At 40.2% G+C, this 23,383-nt stretch overlaps 1 protein-coding gene across 1 annotated transcript in view; it reads right to left on the minus strand.

Moving 5' to 3' along the window:
* Nucleotides 1-23,383, minus strand: part of LOC118651610 (cytochrome c oxidase subunit 7B2, mitochondrial) — a 99,718-nt gene that overhangs the window by 75,497 nt on the left and 838 nt on the right. The gene's annotated exons all lie outside the window — the stretch shown is intronic.

The following is a 23,383-nucleotide window of genomic DNA, read 5'->3' on the forward strand; positions in this document are numbered from 1 at the left end:
CCTGAGGGGTCCCAGACTGCAAGAGGGCCCAGGCCGGGCTGAGGGACCCCCTACCCCCAAGTGCACAAATTTTTGTGCACCGGGCCTCTAGTATATATATAAAAGCCTAAGCGACCAGCTGACCAGCAGATCGGCCAACCGGTAGCTATGACGCACAATGACCACCAGGGGGCAGACACTCAATGCAGGAGATGCCGAGCAACAGCAACTTTGCAGAGTGCCCTCTCGCACTCCAGGTACACTTAGCAGTGGTTCTCAACCTTCTGGCCCTTTAAATACAGTTCCTATCCCTAGCCAGTTTGGCTCACTGGATAGAGGATCGGGCTGAGGACTGAAGGGTCCCAGGTTCAATTCCGGTCAAGGGCATGTACCTTGGTTGCAGGCACATCCCCAGTAGGGGGTGTGCAGGAGGCAGCTGATTGATGTTTCTCTCTTATTGATGTTTCTAACTCTCTATCCCTCTCCCTTCCTCTCTGTAAAAATCAATAAAATATATTTTAAAAAAATAAATAAATAAATAAATAAATAGTTCCTCATGTTGTGACCCAACCATAAAATTATTTGCATTGCTACTTCATAACTATAATGTTGCTACTGTTATTAATAGTAATTTAAATATCTGATATGCAAGATAGTCTTAGGCGACCCCTGTGAAAGGGTCGTTCGACTGCCAAAGGGGTCGCGACCCACAGGTTCAGAACCGCTGACTTAGGGGATGTTGGATTGCCAGTTTCAGCCTGATCGCCGCAGGCTAGGCTGAGCGACCCCACCTGCCGGAGGGACCTGCTCACTCCAGATACTCTTCAAGCCCTGGTGCCACCCTAGGTGCAGCCGACTGGAAAGGGACCAGGGGAGGTGGCTCCAGGGCGTGTCTGGCTGTCTCCCCCAGTCACACGCAGTGGGCAACCTTCTAATTAATTTCCCTTCATTGTGCATGAATCCGTGCATAGGGCCTCTAGTACTTCTATAAAGCTAGAAAAAAAGGAAAGGATAAGCTACAAAGTAAAGAAGTACTCAAATAATGGGACATATCCAAAGAGCAGAGAAGCCAGCTTATGTGGTCTACTGCTGCATATTGCAAACAATTCTGAACACAAAAATAAAATAGAAAGACTTTAGTTTTGTAGATAAAAATAACAAATTAAGCAACTTATTTCTGAGGAATAGGATATTTACGTAGCTCCAACACACCCTCCAATAAAATATTTATTACCAGGGAAAAGAGTTACTTTACAGTGAAGAAATCAGGCAGACACTACCTTAATCAAATAATTAAAGTGAATATCACTAGCAATGATACAAATTGAAATTGTGCACCACCTGGCCGAAACCGGTTTGGCTCAGTGGATGGAGTGTCGGCCTGCGGACTGGGGGGTCCCGGGTTCGATTCCGGTCGGGGGCATGTACCTGGGTTGTGGGCACATCCCCAGTAGGAGATGTGCAGAAGGCAGCTGATCTATGTTTCTCTCTCATCGATGTTTCTGACTCTCTATCTCTCTCCCTTCCTCTCTGTAAAAAATCAATAAAATATATTTAAAAAAAAAAAAAAAGAAATTGTGCACCACCTGACAAGATGCAAAGAAAACAAAAAAGCATTCTTTCTGTGGTTTCCTGACAAAGATGGCTGATCTGAATGTAATCATGAGGAAGCATCATACAAATTCATATTGAGGGAACACTGTACAAAATAACTGACCTGCAATCTTCAAAAGTGTCAAGGTCATAAGAGTCAAAGAAAATCTTGTGGAAATGTTCCATACTGAAGATATTAAAAAACAAAACAAAATGTGACATATAATTTTGAACTGGGTCCTTTTGCTATAAGTAATGTATTTGGAAAAACTGGAAATACTTGAATAGCATTTGAGATTTTCAGGATGTATCAAGGTTGATTTTTTGGTTTTGATGGTGGAACCATGATTACATGGAAGAATGTCCTTTTTTATAAAATCAAATCCCTAACATTCAAATGGTTCAGGGAAAATTGCATTAGTTGTACTGGGCTTCCAATTTTTCTCTAATTTTAGGATTTTGTGAAGAAATTATTAAAATAGATACTTTGAGTCCTTGTTTGCTAACCAGAAGAGTCATGCAAAAATTTAAATATAAATAAAATACCATTATTAAATACACATTCTTGATCTAAAACAAAACATTAGATGGAGTAGTTCAAAAGTTTGGGACAGCAATCAGACACATCTTTTAACAAAAATTCCACTTCCACAGTATAGAAAGTTTCTCTCCTCTCTTTCTAGTATCATGGGCATTATCGATCAAGAGAAATTCAGAACTGGTTAGTACAATTGATTGGTAGCTATGCAGAAAAATTTTACTGAAGGTTCTAGAATTTTAGATACAAAAAGATCTGTGTGACAACCAAACCTCTCTTCTTTCTAAACTCTGAAGTTTGGATTCCAGCTTGCCTGACTTACCTTCATCACTACTCTTGCCATATTTAAAAGATTAGAGAGACTAAGAGATGACAAAGATTGATTTCTTTTAAAAAATATATTTTTATTGATTTTTTACAGAGAGGAAGGGAGAAAGATAGAGAGTTAGAAACATCGATGAGGGAGAAACATCGATCAGCTGCCTCCTGCACATCTCCTACTGGGGATGTGCCCACAACCCTGGTACATGCCTTTGACCGGAATCGAACCTGGGACCTTTCAGTCCGCAGGCTGACGCTCTATCCACTGAGCCAAACCGGTTTCGGCTAAAGATTAATTTCTTTACTCAACCACACCTGTATGTGGTCTATATGGCACCATAAACTCTGCCAATAGCTATATATATCTAATAAATTACCCTAAACCATAAATCATTTTAATGAGTCCAATTGAACCTGGGCTACAAATAAACTTTTAATTATTAAAGTTTTACATTAATAGCTCAAGGAAAGTCCTGGTAAAGATAGTGCCTATGGCTACGACTTCCTCTGCTTTTACAGTACAGTTTGAACAGAACATCCTGTAAGCTTAGCTTTTTGCAATGTAGCATGAAGATTTTAAAGGCCCAAAGGATATTAGGTAGAGCCTAAATGAAATCAATCTTTTGAATGCCGTTTGATATAGTAGCTTGCAGAGTAGGGTAAGAATTTAATAGTAAACTCTGGTCATTTTCTTAAATATTACTATAGCCATAGGTCTTACCCCTTATCTGTCTTCAAATATCATTATTACTGCATACCTGTACTATTCCTCATTACTTCTGATGAATTTTGCAATTGGGAAGAGACATTTAATGAATAAGATGGTCATTAAATGGGCTCTTGGGTAATTTAATTTGAAGATTATAATTTCATATAAAATAGTCAAGTTCTATTTGTGATAAGCAGTGGGAAATAAAATTTCTACCTTAAACTTTTGACTAAAAAATAAATCAATGTGTATTATATTTTCATACTCTAGACTGAATCCTAGGTAAGGCTAGTACCAATCCTGAGTATAATTAAATCAACATCACATCTGGATTAAATATTTTAATTCTAGAAGAAAATGTTTAAGCATGTGAAGAACATTATTTATTGTTTTCAATTGATTTAACAATTCCAATCATTTATTTTCTTCATGCTTATTTAAAATAATTTCATAGATTTGATTTTGGTATATATCTTGGTCATTTAATTTAATTTAGGAAATAATCTCTCTGATTTGGTCCTTTCAAAGTCCCCTATCTTTCCATATTATTTTTGCACTGAAACATTTTCTGAAGTTCTCATTTACCATCTGATACAGTATTAAACATTTAATCTGTTTATTTTTGTTTTTTAATTTTCTGTTCTGCAATGATCCTTAATTATTTTGCTTAATAGAACATTCTAATTCTAGTTATCTCAATTTTGAAGTAATAGAAGACATTCTATTCAGCTATGCCTCGTGTCTGACATCAGATAGTAGGATAAATACAAAGATGAATAAGATATAACACTTTCCTTTAACAAATTTACAGTCTAGAATAAATACTTCAAAATTAGGCTTGATAACACAGGAAAGAGATTGCATTCCCCATAGCACCCTACTTATCTCAGCATTTAAATCTTCCACTGGAGGTGGAACCTATAATAATATAAGAGAAGGCGATAAATTGTTAGAGAAATTTGGTTTCTGGTCACAAGCTATCATCACTGACCCATTGGCCCAGTCACAGAAAACAGCACACAAAGCTTACCTAAATGACACTTTTTAAAAATTGGGTTTACGAGTCAAGAGATTTCTTTCTTTTTTTTTTTTTTTAATGTATTTTTATTGATTTCAGAGAGCGAGAGAGAGAAACATCAATGATGAGAGAGAATCATTGATCGGCTGCCTCCTGCACACCCCCTACTGGGGATCGAGCCCGCAACCAGGCATATGCCCTGACCAGGAATCGAACCGGTGACCTCTTGGTTCCTGAGTCAACGCTCAACCGCTGAGCCACACCCGGCTGGGCAAGAGATTTCTTTTTCGTGCTGGAATAAATGTACTGAATCAACTAATGGAAACTTCACCATGCAAACAACAGTTCAGTGTGTATAAGCCATGTGAAACCACCTTTTCAAAGGACTGGGGTGAAAGGTAGGCGTTAGGGATGAAAGATCTGCAACTGTCGCATGGCCATAGAAACTACCAAAACCGACATCATGTCAGCCTGGGAATATACCTAGTGCAAGTTTCAGGGACCGTCTTAAAAATTACTGATGTGCCAGATTCTTGTTAAAAAAAAACCCAACACTATCAACAAACATTTACTCCAGAATGATATGAAGAAAATGACCATGAAAACTATGAAAATATTTATTTTCACAATAAATAAAGTTATTAGTCCTTGGGGTCAATATATAATTATAGTAATTATAATTAACCACATATCTTTAAAATGAAGTTTATTTTAAAAGGATTCAATGAAGATGGTAAGTTTAGCTACTTCAAAGCAGCCCTGATTTATAAATGAAAGTGTCAAGATATAAACTAAAAGAAAAATGTAACTAATCATCAAGTTATTTCTCAAACAGGAACAGGCAGTAACCCAGAATCTATTTTCAGCCTTTCAGATAATAAACAGGTGAAACCAAAAGTTCAATATTAGGAAACATCTTTTCACAGATTTAAGGAACATTTGATTAAAGGAAAAAGAAACCCCCTAGGTGTACATAAAGGAGTCCACCTACTGGACAGAACTGTTAATTGGTGTGGAAAAAAATCATGAACAGGTATTTTATGCTCTAGGCAGAATTTTTCTCTAAAACTGGAAATGTAATGGCCCCCCTTTTTGTAACAATTAGCATTACAATTCTAACGAGGCAGAAATAATTAAGTCATTAAATGTGCTTGCCATCTAGGAGGACTAAATACAAATCAAATCTAATGAAAGAAAAAAGAGTCTGTCCAGATCTTGGCTGTTGTAGATAACACTGCTATGAACATAGGACTGCATACTAGTATACTGTTTCAAATTGGTGTTTAGGGAATCTCAGGATGTATTCCCAGGAGTGGAATATATCCATTTTTTATTTTATTATTATTATTTTTTTTAATCTTCACCCAGGGACATGTTTTTTTGTTTGTTTATTTTTACTTGGGGGGGGGGGGGAGGGGAGAAAGCAAGAGAAACACTGATCAGTTGCCTCCTATATGAGTTCCAGATTGGGGATTGAGCCCACAATCCAGGGATGTGCCATAACCATAAATTGAACTTGCAACCTTTTGGTGTACAGGACAATGCCCTAACCAACTAAGCCACCTGGCCAGGGCCATTTTTAATTTTTGAGGAAACTCCATACTGCTTTCTACAGTGGCTACACCAATCTTCATTTCTCACTAGTAGTATACTTGGATTCCCCTTTTCTCCACATCCTCATTAGCGCTTGTTGTTTGTTGATTTATTGATGATAGCCATTCTGGCAGGTGTGATATCTCATTATGTTTTTAATTTGCATCTCATTGATGATTCCTTACATTGAGCATTTTTTCATATGTCTATTGCTCGGTTGAATGTCCTGTTTGGAGAAATGTCTATTCTGGGTGAAAATGGGGATATCCGTAATAGTGTCAACAATAAAAATAAAATGAAAGAAGGGACGAAAAGGAAGGGAGAAATTAATCCCATCACTTCTTCATAATCTTCCTGTTTCATTTTGTTCACTTTTTCCTGAGAAGCATTTTAGGGAAGGGATAGATTTTAACATGCATTTTTCATAGAAAGATATTATGTCCTTCTAGTCTAAGGGCATCAGCCAAAAATAAAACAAACAAAAAAACCACTCATTTAAGAAACAAACATTTATTCTACTAGCCAAATGGATGTCAGTGAGAAAACAGGAAAAGGTTGCCTTATGTCTTTCATCTGCACACAACCTACTACCCAGGGCTCAGAGATTTCATCTAAGATCATGTACATAAAACTACTTTACAAAATAAATATCCCAGAAATATAAGATAATCAAATCTTATTTGAAAATCATAAGGAGCAGGCAGTCTTTCTACCTCTTTCCTTTCACCTCACCTCAGCAGAGTCAAACCTCTGCCCCCTGCAGGCAAGTTTGGAGAATGAAAACAAGGGCAGGACTTGGCCTAGTACAGGGATTTCTTTGCCACCTCCTGGACATGGCTCATTTCCACTTGGAGCTATTAATCAGGCCAAAACCAGTAGGCTGCCAACCCCTGCTGAAGGCATTGATGACCAAAATGGAAGGCCTACTTGCTGTGCTGACATCATTCTTAATGACTCAAACATCTGGAGAACAACATTTCACAGTGACAGTCAGAACTTCCCTGATAAATAATAACTCACATGCTGCACACTATGCATTAGAGCAGTGATGGTGAACCTTTTGAGCTCGGCGTGTCAGCATTTTGAAAAACCTAACTTAACTCTGGTGCCGTGTCACATATAGAAATTTTTTTATATTTGCAACCATAGTAAAACAAAGATTTATATTTTTGGTATTTATTTTATATATTTAAATGCGATTTAACAAAGAAAAATCAACCAAAAAAATGAGTTCGTGTGTCACCTCTGACACGCATGTCATAGGTTCACCAGCACTGCATTAGACGAACAGCAGGAGCAGTAAAGTGGTGTCCCTTAGAAGGTGCCACCAGAGCTTAGTGCTTTCCTTTGAGATAAAGGCTTTGGTATCTCAGAGAGGTGCTTTCAAATAATAGAATGCATTCCACCAAGACTTCAATGAATCCCTCTGGGATTATAGGAACTAAGCATATTTAGATCCTGGTTTATTTCCAGCTTGTTAATACCAATTTAAGAATATAAGTAATATTTTAAAAATAGATTTGTTTCAAATCACAAAAGTAACACATAGCTAGTCAAGTAACAGGGATAAGTTACTACATTTCTAAAGATGACAGACTACTATTGAATGATTATATGGCAATGCTATATCTTCCCTATTTCTCTTGTTTATATTTCCTCCAATTCCCAATTCTATCTCTTCCCCTAGTCCCCCTGTAGTATGCAGTTAGACAGGTATGAGCAGAGTAAGAATAGGCCAGGTATGGAAAGTCACCAGGGCAGAAAGCCCCAGGTGCCTATCAATGGATAATTGTAGGGTGGGACCTCACCCCAGGTGACCTTTCCTCCTCTAGCATATCTCTGATCATGTGGTTTAGATCCCCTGACCTTTCATATCAATGGTCATGCAGTTTGGATCCTCTCCTGACCTTTCTTCCCCTGAAATATTGCTAGCCCTGTGGTAGACCCCCATAGAGGAGAGCAAGGAGGCTGGAAAATAGCCTCAGTGGACTCTCATAAAAGCCCTTGCATGCACTCCCTTAAGCATTAAGTCCTCAAGACAATGAAGTTCTGACCTTTGTTCTTAGGAACAAAGCCTTGGGTCTACTGACCACAGAGATAGAGTTTGGTCAAACTAGAGATAACATATAGGCCTCAGTTGTGTTTCAGCTCCAGGCCCAGCAAGCAGCAACATCAGGCAGAGCCAGGCCGTGGCTGACATCAGGACCAGGTGTGAGGACTAATGACTCCCTCCACTGGGGCCCACCAATCAGTAGAGACCACAACCCTGAAAGGCCACAAACTAGAAAAGCTGATGGATATTCTATTGAGATTCTCCCCTGAGGAATAAGAACCTTCAAAATGGAGGATCCAGCGAGGCTCTCTCTCTAGACCACACCAGCACTTTTCCCCACCCCGTTCTTTCCCTGGCACACCCTCTCTCTGGAGCATGAAGAGCCTTTCCCTCTCTCCTTCCCCCAGGTGCATGTATCCTTGCCTTTCTTTTCCCTGAGCTCCAAGTGCTCTTCTTTTGCCTCTATAACTTGTTCCCTGAACCCACACAGCTCAGCTGGATCCCTTCTTCCACAGCTCCCTTCTCCAACTTCTGTGATTTTTCTAAGTAAACTTTTGCTTATATCTGAGTCTTGACTCTGAATTCTTTCTTAGCCAGAACTGAAGTACCAAAGTTGTTAAACCAAGGACTAACATCTGGTGCTGTTTCACTGCCAACACCCTCACCAAAATCAAAAAGCAAGCACCAACAGATAATCTTTAAGGAAAGTGGACAGCTATGTATCTGTACTTTTTGGTGTTCCTACAATGATAGTGTGTTAATTAAACAAACACATAGAGAAAGATGCATTTGGTAGAAGTAGTTAAACTACTCATAAAAAGTTTCCACATTTCCATCACCCACTTTGCTTATTTTCTGTATTCTCTTTGTCTAGGACTTAACATTCATACTTGTTAGGTCTGGCGTGGTGCTATTAGTGACCTGCCACCTGCTCCCTGGATTTAGATTGTCACAATCTTAGCAGTAGACTCTTCCCCATGTCCACCAAGCCTGACACCACAGTACTACTCCCTCCTATTTTCACTGATTGAATTCTGTTTTCCAATATGCTCTGGTGTGTCCAATCAGGCTTCTCTTCTCTTAAAGAGAGACTACAAAGGTCTGACAAAATGGACAAATGGACATTCAAGCACATGGAGAGTGGATTTTACTAGTAATTTCATGTAAAAGGATGCCTCCTAAGGAGCAGTTCATAATGAGGGCACAAAGTCAAATCCTCTCATATTTTAGAACAGGAATAAAGGACTCTGAACAGAAATATTGTTGGCTTACCCCAATTCTGTAAAAACATGCACAAACGATAAAACTGATAACACATCAAAATGTTAACAATGCTTGTTTCTGAGGAGTGGAAATTTGAATAATTACTTTTCTGCTTTTTCTACTACTGTTGTTTCCAATGTTTCCTCATTAGTTCAATCTGTATTACTTTTATTAGAGAAAAATGATTTTGACAAAGAAATAAATGCCAGTAGCTTGCATGCTAGGATATTCACCTAAGCTCTGAAATTTCTAACTAACCGCCTGCTGAGCCCAGCTCCCAACTCCAGAAATAATGAATCTAGCTGAAGGCAGTAGGACAGCAGACTTAAGCCCCCACTAAGCAGAACCAGAAATGTGTACTGAAGCTTTGTTAGCTACCCTGTGTGTCTAAGTAGAAAAGTAACCTAAGTCTAGGCGTCCCTTAGTACATGATATGTTTTAATAATCACATGGATTTGGCTTCTGTTCCAGTACAGATTAGCTGCTAAAAGCTGGGTCTGGCAACTGGCTGAGAATTATAATGGATTTAACCATGGACATACTCGCTTTACCTATCCCAAGAGAAAGAATGCTGCTCTAATGCAAATGGCACTCCTAAAACATTAATTATGCCTTATTCATTCATTCCCTAGATATTTACTCAATGTCTACCTAATGCCAGAACATTTTAGACTCTGGATATATAAGAGGACAAATCAGACCATGTTGCTTCCCAAAGAGATCTTACATTCTACTGGGAGATGTAGGTAATAAATAAATATATAAAGAAAAATAAAGCAGGGAAAAGGTGCTACGTTGACCAGTGCAGGCAGCTGTGAAGTTTTATCTGACAACCTGTCACTTAAACAGAGACTAAATGAAGTAAAAGAGAAAACCATGTAGCCCTGACCAGTTTGGTTCAGTGGATAGAGAGTCAGCCTGCAGACTGAAGGGTCCCAGGCTCGATTCCAGTCAAGAGCATGTACCTTGGCTGCGGGCACATCCCCAGTAGCGGGGTGTGCAGGAGGCAGCTGATCGATGTTTCTCTCTCACTGATGTTTCTAACTCTCTATCCCTCTCCCTTCCTCTCTGTGAAAAATCAATAAAATATATATTTTTTAAAAAAGAGCAAACCATGTGGACATTTGGATGAAGATCATTCTGGACAGAGGGAACAGCAAGTGCAAAGACTCTAAGGTAGAGTCCTTCTAGCAATTAGTAGAGCAGCTGGAGAACAGCCAGTAAGGTGAAAACTAGTTAGTTTGCAGTCAGATAATATAAGGCCTTTGGGTCACAGTAAGGATTTTTGACTTTATATTGAATATAACAGAAAATCATCAGAGGGTTTCTATTCAGAGGGTAGTAGCATATTTACATTTAAAAGGCTCTTTCTCATCCAGGGTGAATATAGGTAAAGGGGGATAAGAGTAAATACAAGGAGTAGGAGGATAAAGTCAGAGTGCAGGCTAGAGATGGTAATGGCTTGAATGAAAGTGGTAACAATAGAAATGGAGAGAGGTGGTGAGATTCCAAATAAATTTCAAATGTGTACAAACAACAGTTTTACTGATGTGAGATGTGAAATAAAGAGTAACATCAGGGGTGATTCAAAAGTTTCTGACCTGAGCAACTAGATGTTACCATTAATTTGAAGGGGAAAACTATGGGAGAAACAGATTGGGGGAGGGGGTAGAAAAGAATTCAAGATAGGGTATGTTTTGTATTGACAGACAGATATGGGTCTCAAGTTCAGGGGAAAGATTCAGGCCAGATATAGAATCTGGGGAGCCGTCAGTGTAAGGATGGTAACTAAAAGATAACCTAGGAAGTGAATGCATCAAAAGAAGAAAAGAGTCCTAGGACACTTCAGCATTTAAGGCAAAGGATCAGGCAGAAAGGACTGAAAGGGAGCGGCAACGAGACAAGAAGATGAGAAGAAAGATGCCCCAAAGTCAACTGAACAATATGACCAAAAGAATACACTTTGGCTCAGCTGGCGTGGCTCAGTGGTTGAGTGTCGATCTATGAACCAGGAGGTCATGATTCAATTCCAGGTCATGGCACATGCCCTGGTTGCGGGCTCCATCCCCAGTGCGGGTGTGCAGGAGGCAGCCGATCGATGAATTCTCTCTCACCATTGATGTTTCTATCTCTCTCTCCCTCTCCCTTCCTCTCTTAAATAAGTAAAAATATAAAAGAGTACACTTTGGATAATACAAGTATGTAAAGTTCCCTGGTCTTATTTCTGATCTCAGAGCCCTGGAGCAAAGAGATCAGCTTACCAGTACATTAAATTTAAGTTTTCCCTATCTCTTTGACATCTATGTAACAGACTAATGAATACTATGCCATCCCATTATGGATTAGTTTGTTTAGCTCTGAGCCCACTCTTGTTTCTTCCCCTTCTCCTCCAGCCTGTGTCACCAGGGAATTACACTGGATTCAGCACAAGTTAAAGAGACAACAAATTTTTTCAGGTAACACATCCTGAAAGTGGAGCTTGATTATGAGCATTGTAAAACCGAATTAAATTGCAGGCATGTTATTCTGATGCAGTGAAGAGAAAATGAGGCTCAGATGTAAGCAGGCTTCTTTTGTTCCTGTTCTGTGCAGTGGATCTCTTAGCATTTGTTTATTTCCTTACTCTTTCACCCTAGCAGTTAAATCTATTTTTAGCTATTGTTGGGCATCCTTCAGGAGAGGCAAATACTAAGGACTACAATGAATACAACCCAAAGGTTCCAAAGAACTGGCTTCTGAACGCCTCAATGTCAACACTTTTCCTCCCAGGAGAGTCAAGGACTTCCTCTTGCTAACTCTGTATATAGTCTAAAAAGAAATGAAAAGCAGAATCACACAAGTTGTTTACCAAATTTCACTGACATTTTTTATAATGTTCGTGGGACAAGTCTCTCAGGAATGTCACAGGAGTTAATACAGGTAGACAGTATAAGTGAACATTTTAAAAATTACTGTCATGTATGTTTGTTCCTATTATCCACGATACCATGATACAAGAACGGAAACACCCAAGGACAAGCATTCTTTGCATGAGTGTTACTTTGGGGACCTGCCATCAGTTTATATAGTAAGCAGAGCTTAGAGCACTTGAAGAGGTGATTTACTCAATGGTGCCTGATTTACCCCAAATCTTTGCCTTCCTTCCCCATGTGAATTTCCATTGTTAGGAAAATAACCATTAGAAGAAGAAAAAATCAAAGTAGCCTCCAAATCTTTGGAAAATATGACCAGAATAGGGCATTGTTATCCCCAGATCACTAGCTATTATGGGAAGGTATTTTTGATTTGTTGTTGTGTTGGCGATGGCGAGAATGGCACCAGGTGTTATAACAATCTGGTCAGACTGGACTTTTAGTCAGCAACCTCAGTACTTGAGTTCTGGCTAAGAAAGAAGTCAAGCCAAGGTTCAACAGAGAAAATTTATTTAGAAAGTCACAGAAGTAGAAGTGAGAGGTAGAGGAAATGGGCTCAGGAAACAAGTTACAGGGGCAAAAGAAGGGCCCTTGGAGCTTAGGAGAGAGGAAGGTAATGGTAAGGGGTTTCGGGCTTCATCCCCAGCTTAAATTTAATGTAAGCTGATGTCTTTGCTCCAGGACTCTGAGACCATTATCTTTGGGGTGAGGTCCTTGTTACCAGAGACTCTCCACCCTGGTAACCTTCTGTACCTGGCCCATTATCTTTACTCTGCTCATGTCTGTCTAACTGCCTACCACAATTGCAGAAATAATTTTTTCTAGACAAATTTATTTTAGGAGATTTTATTGTATTTATACTTTTTATAAGTAATTACAAATATTTACTGCCTTACCTAAATTTACATACATAAATTTTTATAAAGGGATCCCAAAATTGTATAAGCTTCAGGCTGCACCAAATCCACATCTTCCTGAGATAAAAATTATTGTTTAAAGTCATAGAGCTAGGAAAAATGATTAAAAGTGGGCTTATAATTAGGGCTGCTTGGTCTCAAAGAGTTATTTCTATTGCACTATCACCATGTTAATCAGTTAAACCTCCATGTGAATGACTTTCACCTTCTCTTAAGTATAAATAATTTTAGAAGGGAGAGAAAAATCTAGAGGCCTCTAAAGATGAGGATATCATTACACCCACAAAGAGGAGGTAGAGGTACCTAAAGATAAACTATTCCTACTTCACAATTTGCCTAGACTTGTGCCACTGACCTCCTGTTACAGGGCTGGCTAAAAAGAATTATTATTGAATATACATGAGTATGAACTTTTATTTTGTCCTTACCTTTGCATTTCCATAAATTTGACTATGGTTTCACAATCAGCATGCCATGAGATTGTCTGATTGGGGAAAAAGAAAAATCTGCAATATGCCCTTTGTTTATGGAAATCTCTATCTCAGAGGTACCAACCTACTTTTATTTTTAGATGCCTTGCATTATTGCGTCGATTGTGCTATTGGAAAATATACCCAGTGGCAATTTCATGACTTGCATACCCAATAAAAGCAATAAATAATTAAAGCTAGAATTAGGCATGCTAATAAGTGTACAGAATTGTTTCCTAAAACAATTACACCAGTAATGTAAAAAGGTTACAACAAGCAGAGAGACAAGCTAATCACACTTGAGATTTGATCATTTTTCTGAAAGATTCACAATTGCTCTGCTATTAAAGCTAGTGGGAAAAACTTCCTCTGGGGACTATTTTCCCTGGTTCATTTTGTACCATGCTATGAGGAGGAGGAGGAGGAGGAGGAGGAGGAGGAGGAGGAGGAGGAGGAGGAGGAGGAGGAAGAGGAAGAAGAGGAGGTAGAGGGAAGGGGAGGGAGGAGAAATGAACTAAAAACACAGGGTCTATAATAGGAATAAACCTCAATATATCTAATACACAGTTCTGGGCAACTGAATTATTTATTTTCTGCAAATAGCAAGCAACAGGCACCTTTTGTTTTTATTAATGCAGTTCAGCTGATATGAGTAGACAGAATTGAAACGAGGGGAATGTGTTTTATCATCTGTAGACAAATTTCAATTTTCTCTTTCAAGTACTACAGTTAAATGCATTTTCTTTGCAACCCAAAGACAGAAGATCTTGATTACTGATGCAAGAATAATCTCAGCCTTTGTGTGAAGATAGGGAAAATAAATAGTCTCTCTGGATGATGTGTCAGCTTGTGAACTTACAGAACAAGATATATTCTTGGAGGTAGGGAAATTAAATTAAGGTAAAATGGTACAACCATTAAAATGACAATTGAGGGCTTATTTTGTAGGCCTTGGCCTGCTTTCCAATTGTCCTTTGTCCTTAGCCTCACCCCAGGGCACAGACAATAGAACCAGAAACAAACAAGGTCAAGACAGGGGCAACTGTCTGGAAATACAGGTCATTCAGGCTGTGGGCCCAGTCAAGAACTGCCAGCTATTTTGTAAAATTAAGGTTCCAACTCCCTTCTCCTCTTCCCCTACAACCACTTTTATTTCAAGTCTTCAGACAGAAAAATACTTGATAACTCTCCAGATTTCTTCTGAGTTTTATCCATATGAAAAAAAAAAAATCAATCCAACACCTGTTTATTTGGGGTCTTTCTATAACAGGAGAATGCTTAGCATTCACCCTCTTGAATATTAGAAAAAGTTGTATTGCTCTGTCACTTGTACTTTATCCCCACTCAAAGGACAAACATTACTTGGGCTTCTGTTAAGAAACAGAGTAGTAATGTGTCCACAGTAGTACCAGAAGACACTAGTTTAGGAACCAGTCTATTATGACCCTCTCAAATGTTCTCAAGCACCCCCTCAGGATAGCTCATATAGCTGCCAACTCAGCGCTGCTCTGCCATTACTACCCACACTTCTTCCTGGCTACACTGCTCAAATAAAATAGCTCACTCTCAACTCACCTGATAAGTAATTCTGCAATAACTGGTGACCTAGTTTAATGTGCAAATTTACATTACAGGCCTCTTCATTTCACAAACCACCCCACCTTGGCTATTATTTAAACCACAAGATTAGTGAGGCCTTCTCAGACCTTTTTTTTTTTTTTTTTTTTTTTACTTCATCAAAATTTGACACAGCTGACCACATAAAGTGTAAGCCCTGACATCCGGTTTTTCCCTTTTTTATAATGCAAGTGCCTGATCTAAGTGAGATTTGATTGCCAAGACATCCACTTCAAAGATGGCTATCTGGAATAAACATTTCCATGGGCAGAACTAGATAAGGCGACAGGCCAAACCTCAGTTTCCTTTGTTTTACAGATCTTGATTGATTTAGATAACTGACGAGGCTGCTTGTTTTCTCTCTTCCCATTTCATGCTTTAAAGTCCCATTCTTAAATTTTAAACTCACCCCTAGAGTGAGCCCTCAAAACCCTAGGCCCCCAAGCTCAACCTCAATAAAAGCGGAACTCCAGGCTCTCTCCCCCTCCTCTCAATCCCAAAAACAAAGGGAGAAGGTCTCCCAGTTTCTTTTTGTCAATTCAAATTCACTTATATTTATCAATATAACTCCCTTAACTACTCAGGTAGAAATTAGGTGAGAGGCCAGGCATGTTATAACAATGGATCTTATACATGAAAGGAAACATCAGAAGTGGGAGGAAGTGTTCTACAATCCTTCCCACATACCATTTTCTCCAGCATTCTGTTCTCCTAAACCAGTGGTCGGCAAACTGTGGCTCGCGAGCCACATGCGGCTCTTTGGGCCCTTGAGTGTGGCTCTTCTACAAAATACCGACTTCTGCACATGGGCCACGAAGTTTCAATCGCACTGTACATGCGCGCCCGCACGTGGTATTTTGTGGAAGAGCCACACTCAAGGGGCCAAAGAGCCTCATGTGTCTCGCGAGCTGTGGTTTGCCGACCACTGTCCTAAACCATTGGAATTAATCATTAAGCTTCAGCTCAGAGAGGGGAGTAGCTTCCCTCCTGAGAAAGGAATCAGCAGCCTATCATGACTTTTCCTGCTCCCACCTTTATCAGTCAGCTGCCTCACCTATGACTTTGATTATCCTTCTGGGACCACCATTGGCAATTCATATTTTTCAGCCTGGAATCCTCCAACACAGGTCAAAAATCACATTAATTAAATTAAATTTGTAGTCATTCTATATCTAAAGTTGAAAATTTATTCTAAATTCTATTTCTTTTCCCAAGTTATGATCAGAATATTATCCAGCATTTCTATCAGAGGTCCTATAATTAAATCAAATGGCTTAAGTTCAAATAATAAAATTCTGATATTATAGAGATATCCCAAACTTTAAAATAACCTTTTTAAATTATTAAATTCCCAAGGAAAAACAAAAGTCCAAAAATTAAATCACCATGAAAGTTAAAATACAAAAAACCATTAAAGTTCAAAGGAATTACAGTCTATAGCCAAATTCTCAAGCTTGTGTAAACTACAGCTCAAAGACCTTAACACTGGACTATTTAAGTGAAAGTCCCAAACTCATCCTGACAAATTTCTTCTTTTACTTCCTCTCAGTCAAAGGCATTCTCAATGCCTGGAATGGGTAGAGTTCCTTCAGAGATTGAGAAATTATATCATGTCAGAAACAAGTTTTTACTAACTATTTTAAAGAGTTCAAAGAATCTGGAAAAAAGATAAAGTTGAATCTATATTATAATCCATGACATTAATAAACTCAAAAAAGAATTAACGACTTAAATGTAAAAAATAAACCATGAAAGTACGGAAAGAAAACACACTGCCGGGAGCCGGTCCATCCTTGCTGCTTGACACAGTTGCTGCAGGATAGAAACATCTGCACAGCATATGTTTCAAGGGACCTGGCGTATATAGCATACTGTTCTTAATATGTTTGCTCCCCTTAGCGCTGTGTGTTTTAGCCAAGGTCACCTCTCTGAGAAAGGTTGTTTCCCCAGGTAAGGATTTTTCCCTGAAGTTAGGGAGGGGATGAAACTCTTTAACTAAGTGCCAGGCGGGTAATTAATCACTTTAACTACGAACAATCATGCTTAAGCTACATAATCTTTACTCCCTGGAATGGAGATAAGAAACGCCCTAACCTTTGTAATAGAGATTGATAGGATTGAATCAACTGGTATAAATACAGATGTAACAAGACAGCAAGACACAGAACTTAGAAGACAGAACCTACCCAGAACCTAGAGACAGAAGAACTTCGCTGGAGAGAACATGGCAAAAGATCCTGGACTGAACCTGACTACAGAAATTGGCAAGAGAACCTGACTAGAACCTGGTGACTGAACCTGGCTGGAGAACCTAGCAAGAGAACATGGACACAGAACCTGGCTGGAGATCCTAACCAGAACTTGGCTGGAGATCCTAGCTAGAGATCCTGGCTAGGCTGCTGATCAACTGAACGCTGTCTCCGTGTCATTCCTTCTTTGCCGACTCTGTCCACACCTTTGGGGACCCCTGGACCTGCTGGGGTTGGACCCCGGCAACACACAAATTTGTTTCGTCAACCAATGGTATCAATTCAAATCCAACAGGAAACCACAATTTGGACCAGGAGCTTCTTAGTAAGTATCTTCTTTCTCAGGGTCAACACTTTACAAACGTGGCATGTGAACGACATTACTAAATATGATTCAAAACCCATAAAAGAAAATATGGTACTGAATCTCGAGAACAAACAAAACTGAAGCAGACTCATAGATACAGAGAACAGACTGGTAGTTCACAGAGGGGAGGAGGCAAAGGGGACTAGGTGAAAGATGAAAGGGTTAAGAAGCACAAATTGGAAGTTACAGAATAGGAAATATAGTCAATAATATTGTAATAACTATGTATGGTGTAAGGTGGGTACTATAAATATCATATACTTTGTAAAGTATATGAATATATAACCACTATGCTGTATACCTGAAAGTAATATAAAATAATATTGAATGCAAACTGAAATTTTAAAAAAATACAGTACTGATATATTTCACTATATTAAAAAATAAGTACAGTCAAAAGACAAATGACTCACTTAGAAAAATATAATAGAAACTAACATCACAGGCAACAGTAACTAGATATTGAACAACAATAGAACACTAAAAGCTTCTTAGAAAATGGGTAAAGAACATGAGAGCCAATTCACAGAAAAATAGCCCTTACAAAAATGAAAAAATATTCAACTCATTCATATTGTATTATTAAATAATAAATACAAGTTAAAACAACACTAAAATAACCTCTTTCACCTATCAGACTGGCAAAAATCTAACAATTTCATAATACTCTGTGGATGAGGCTATGATGAAGCATAATTCTCATGTTGTAAGAATGCAAAATGGTAAAAGATTTATGGAATTTGGCACTGTATGAAGAACACTAAACATGGATTTATCTGTTGATGCAGCAATCCAATTTCTAAAAATTTATACTACAGATATACCTGCCAAAAATGACAAGTATGTAAATTTACTTATTATCACACTATTTGTAATTGCAAAACAATGGAAATCACCAGTGTCCATCAATAGGTGAATGTTTAAATAAACTGTGATATAGTCAGATAACAGAATATTAATATTATGCAGCTATAAAAAAGAATGAGAAGCTCTTTACATACTCTTGTGTAAATATTTCCAGAAAACATGATTGATGTTGAGAAAAAAAAGAAAGAAAAAGGTGAAAAACAGTGTATAATTTGCTTTATTTTCTAGAGAAAAGGAAAAATTAAGAATATATATTTAAATATGCATGTATTTGTACTTAAAAAAAAAATGACTCAGGAGGCATACATACTACAGGACCTACTAAATTAGTCTGACCAGAACCAGATGCCTGGGTCTTTCTCTGTCACATACAAATTAATTAACCTCTGTGAACCTGCAATGGGGAATGAATGGGCTATACTACTTAGGTTAGTCTAACTAGCCATAGAACAGAACAAAAATGAGAATGTACTAACAAAGTAAGCTTACGAAAGAATCCTATATAATAAAAGCCTAATATAAGAAGTGTCCAACCATTCATTCATCCATTCGACCAGTCGCTATGACATGCACTGAACACCACGGGGCAGATGCTCTGACCAGTAGATTAGCTTGCTGCTGCAGTCCGGATCAGGGCTAGGCAAGACAGGTCAGACATGCCCTGGAGCCAACCTCCCACGGTCCCACCCCGGCCTCTAAAATATTTCTTCTAATTAACTTCCTTTCAATGTGCATGAATCTGTGCATCAGGCCTCTAGTTTATATATATAAAGCTACCCATGTTAATCTTAGTAAATGTGATTTACCCAGATTGTTACTCTAACCTTATTTTCCTCAAAACTGGACCTTGCTTGCTAAAAGTTGTTTGTGGTGGGGATTTTTTTTTTAGTATAATTTCAGGAGTTTCCATTCCTGTGTGAACCTAGGAAGCAGCCTGGCCTCACGACCCGCCCACCCCCACCCAAAAAAAAAAACAATTCATCTGACAAATATGCCCAGATGGCCAACTCAAGAATGGCGACCATAAAAATCCATCTCCACGTGCAGGGAAGTCATCCTGCACAGTCTATATATCCTGTACATCCTACACAAAATCTTTATGCTAACAAAATAACCTTCTTAATTAAATAACATATAATAAATAATATATCTCCCTCAGTTTGTGTGTCACAGATTCCAGAAAATATCTATTAATACATTAACTCTGACACTATGGATTCATCAAACGTGGGAGCAAAATGCACTTAGCTTCCATACTATCTCTCTCAAAGGATGACATTTGAAACATCCCTTCCTTCCAGAAAAGTTTAAATATCTGCACTAATAAAAGAGAAAAATGGTAATTGGCATACGGCGCTACCCTTTTCATTGGCTAATCAGGGCTATATGCAAATTAACTGCCAACAAAGATGGCGGCTAATTTGCATATGTAGGCACAATGCAGGGAGGCGAAAAGGAAAGCAGGAAGAAGCCCCCTGCCACTGACAGTGATCGGAAACCCAGGGGGAAGCTAAGAGGTGGGGGGCGGGGCAAAGGCGGCCCTGGGGCCGCCTTTGCCCTGCCCCCCAGCCATGATTGGAGAATCAGGCACCTTTGCTGCCCTGGCCAGTGATAGCAGGAAGTAGGGGTGGAGCCAGTGATGGGAGCTGGGCATGGTCGAAGCTGGCAGTCCCGGGAGCTAGGGGTCCCTTGCCTGGGCCTAAAGTGGAGCCCACGATCGTGGGGCCGCTGCAGCTGCGGGTCCCCGCTGCCTGGGCCAGACGCCTAGGCCAGAGGCGTTAGGCCTGGGCAGGGGCAGAGTCTGCAACCGTGGGGAGCTGGGGGTCCCCTGCCCAGGCCTAATGCTTCGGCCAGAGGCGTTAGGCCTGGGCAGGGGCAGAACCTGCAACCGCGGGGAGCTGGGGGTCCCCTGCCCAGGCCTGACACCTCTGCCGGAGGCCTCAGGCCTAGTCAAGGGGCTGATCCGGTGATTGGTGATCGGAGGGTGATGAGGGTCAACTCCTCTGGCCGAGGCATCAGGCCTGGGTGGGGGGCGGAGCCGGGGATTGGAGGGATATGATGGTCCCCTTACCCAGGCCTGAAGCCTGGGTCAGAGGCGTCAGGCTTGGGCGGGGGGTGGAGCAAGCCATCAGAGGGAGATGGGGGTCCCTGCCCAGGCATGATTCCTGGGCCAGAGGCCTCAGGCCTGGGCGGGGGTCAGAGCCAGTGATCGGGGGGAAATGGGGGTCCCCTGTCCAAGCCTGACACCTCTGGCAGAGGCGTCAGGCCTGGGCAAGGGGCCGATCAGGCGATCGGAGGGTGATGGGGGTCGACACCTCTGGCCGAGGCATCAGGCCTGGGCAAGGGGCAGAGCCAGCAATCAGAGGGGTCTGGGGGTCCCCTGCCCAGGCCTGACGCCTGGGCCAGAGGCATCAGGCCTGGGCTGGGGGCAGAACCAGTGATGGGGGGAAATGAGGGTCCCCTGCCCAGGCCTGACACCTCTGTCAGAGGAGTCAGGCCTGGGCAAGGGGCCGATCCTGCGATTGGAGGGTGATGGGGGTCAACGCCTGAGGGCTCCCAGTATGTAAGAGGGGGCAGGCTGGGCTGAGGGACACTCCCCCCCCCCCCCCGCCCACACCCAGTGCACGAATTTCGTGCACCGGGCCCCTAGTTTATAATAAAAATCACCAGATTCTATTTGCACATGAAAAATGTTTTAAAATCCTCTTCATTTTCATTCCCTCCTATAACCCTGTTTCTGGCTCTGTTACTGCTGGAATCAGAGACCATCTTATGAAACAGGGCCTACTATCTCCAGTAAGCAGGTATTTTCAATCCTATACTTATGACAGTGCTTCTTCCCATAACTCTTGATATGGAATTGCTAAACTCCCTCTGAGGGAGGGTTACTCTCTTATCCCATTTGCTATAGCTGGAATATCATTCTCAATAGATTCCTGAACTGAAGCTACAATTGCTTCTGAAACCTGAGCACCTCAAGGCCCAGTGAGAAGGAATACCTCTTCCAGGTGCTCATTTAAGGCAGTCTTTTCTCAGTGAATTATTCAGATTTTGAATAGCATTTTTATGCAATGTATTTTTTCCTGGAAATATGTCTCTAGTTTTTATTTTCTCCTATCCTCCAACTACACCTTTCAGAATGTTTTAATTTTTTAACTATTTAATCTGTTTAAGAACTGAGTTTCTAACTGCCTAAGCTGCTCATTAATTTGGTCTCCTCTCCAAATAATATTGCTTTTTGCTGGAAATGTATACATGTTTTCCTTTTTATCTTTTTTAGACATTAGCTAGTTCTAATATATTCCTCTATTTCTTAAATTCCAGAATTATCTCTATCATCAGTGATGAAATCATTAACTTCTGGGTCTATTAAAAACCTCTACTATTTAAACAAATCTTTTCTAATTCCTTGAGATGAGTAATTCCATGGAGGAATTTTTCTACCATCAGACCCACATCAAGTACATACAAGCTTAGTCTTAACTCCTTTTCTTGCCTGGCTCCTTCCAATATGCCTCATCTTGCTGAGCCATGTCTTGAGTCAATTCTTGGCATGTTCCTACAAGGCATAAGCTAGACCTATACAAAAATCTACAGTGACTCTATTACCTTGAAAATCACCTAATGATACTTTTTTGTGTATTTTACAGATCTTCCTAGTTTTTCCCAATTTTAAGATGCTGTTTTAACATATTTTACATCATCCCTTTTCTGTGACTTCTCAATAGTCTCCTGTTTCTAATCAAAAAGAGAGAGGCATAATCTTAAATGAAATGACTCCTTCAAAAAGAGTCAGATTTGGGAGCTAGGCCCCTATTCCAATCTAGTAACATACCTTGTTGTAGAGCACTTAGATTGCCTTGAATTTCCATTTCTCTCTTATAGGTATGTAGTTGAATTCAAATAGTTATTTTCTATGTCACCTCTGTCAAGTTAGTTTTGTATTTTCTCCTTTTCTCCTAAAAAAGTTTTATTTTCTTCCAGTCTATTTTTTTTTCTTTTGGCTTCATTCTTCCATTGTTCTATATTAACCCTGAAACTTGTTTTAAACTACTCCAACACTTTAAACTCCTAAGCAAAATCATTAGAACCAGAGCATTCCAAGCACAAGTCCTTTTATTTTTTACCCACTGTTTTTGCAATAATTTCATTGAATTGTATCTCATTCTCAATGTAAGAGGGTATATGCTCTTTACAGGAAGGGCCCTAATTATTTTTACTTTGATATGCATCAACACCCTATGGGCAGATTCACAGTTTGAATCTCAGCAATCGAAAGACATGGTCAGCCCTGGCCGTGTGGCTCAAGGTGGATAGACCTCAGCCCGGACGCCGAAGGGTCTGGGGTTTGATTCCTGGTCAAGGGCAGGACCTGGGCTGCAGTTCCATACCTGGTCCCTGTAGGAGCTTCAACGGGAGGCAACCAATCCATGTGTCTCTCTCACATTGAGGTTCCCCCCCCCCCTCCTTCCTTCCTCTCTCTCTAAAAATCAATGAAAACATTACCCTCAGGTGAGGATTAACAAGCACCCCCCCCCCCAAAAAAAAGTCATGGTCAAACCATATAGAATTATCCAATTCAGAGGCACTCAGATCAAAAAGTAGCAACTTTTAAACCCCAGGACAAGTCACGTGACTCCTGGATTTGTCTCTTCAGTGCTCCCTCTCTTGATTCCAATGCGGAGTCAAGCAATGTGCGAGGGATCGGAATCTGAGCGGACTTCCCCACCCCCCCCCTACCTCGACCCCCCACGCAGGCCTGGCACTGACTACTCACTGCAGGTACTCCCTGCAGGCACTGCTGGGTGCCATGGAAACCTCTGAGGCCGGGGAGAGGCTGCTGCATGAAAAGACCCCCACTGGAGTCAAACCCTTGTCTCAGACAAGGCGACTCAGAGAACACGTCCTGGACGCGGA

This window comes from Myotis myotis, unplaced genomic scaffold, assembly GCF_014108235.1.
Source record: "Myotis myotis isolate mMyoMyo1 unplaced genomic scaffold, mMyoMyo1.p scaffold_m19_p_1, whole genome shotgun sequence".
NCBI lineage: Eukaryota > Metazoa > Chordata > Mammalia > Chiroptera > Vespertilionidae > Myotis > Myotis myotis.